Source organism: Hipposideros armiger, unplaced genomic scaffold (genome assembly GCF_001890085.2).
Source record: "Hipposideros armiger isolate ML-2016 unplaced genomic scaffold, ASM189008v1 scaffold_12, whole genome shotgun sequence".
Taxonomy (NCBI): Eukaryota; Metazoa; Chordata; class Mammalia; order Chiroptera; family Hipposideridae; genus Hipposideros; species Hipposideros armiger.
In genome coordinates, this window is record NW_017731362.1 from 1,645,085 (window position 1) to 1,645,790 (window position 706).

Genomic DNA, 706 nt, shown 5'->3' on the forward strand with positions numbered 1-706 from the left:
TATATATATATATATAGTCATGGGACGTGGAGTATAGTGTGGGAGTGGAGTCAAGGGATTTGTAATAGAGATGTATGATATTGGGGGAAATGGGGCAGTGGATTGGGGGAGGGGGGTTGTCACTTCGAGGGGTAAAAAGTATAACTATTGCACTGTGTTGTACAGCTGAAACTAATTCTATAAAATGTGTATTTCATAATAAAAAATAAAAAAAATAAAAAGAGGAGTTTTTCAGGTATACTAGTGTTTACTCCTTTAAAATAAAATTATTTTTATTTTGTATGAAGGTTTTTCTAAAATATGCATATTCCTTGGAAATCACACTTAAAATAATAAAACTGCTGTGAACATTGAAAAAAAAAGACAAGACACAAAACTAGCTTGCTACACGTGATATGAGTAGAATAGGCAATAATTCTGGGAGAAAATGAACATCTAAGGACGGATCTATCAAGGAAGATTCCTAAAGGAACAGGAAGAGAGGGTCAATAGGAAGGTTGATTCACATGAGTGACTGCAATGTGAAAGCCAAAACAACAAAAGTGAAGGATTCTTATACTGAGAGGTAAGATTGGAGAAGAAGGCAGGAAGGAGGTAGCCAGTAGAAGAGCTTGAAGCCTAGAGGACTGGGAAAAGCATTCTACAGAGGTAAGGTATGGTGCATATAAGGGATGAATATGTCCAGAGAAACACAAGCAGAGGTACT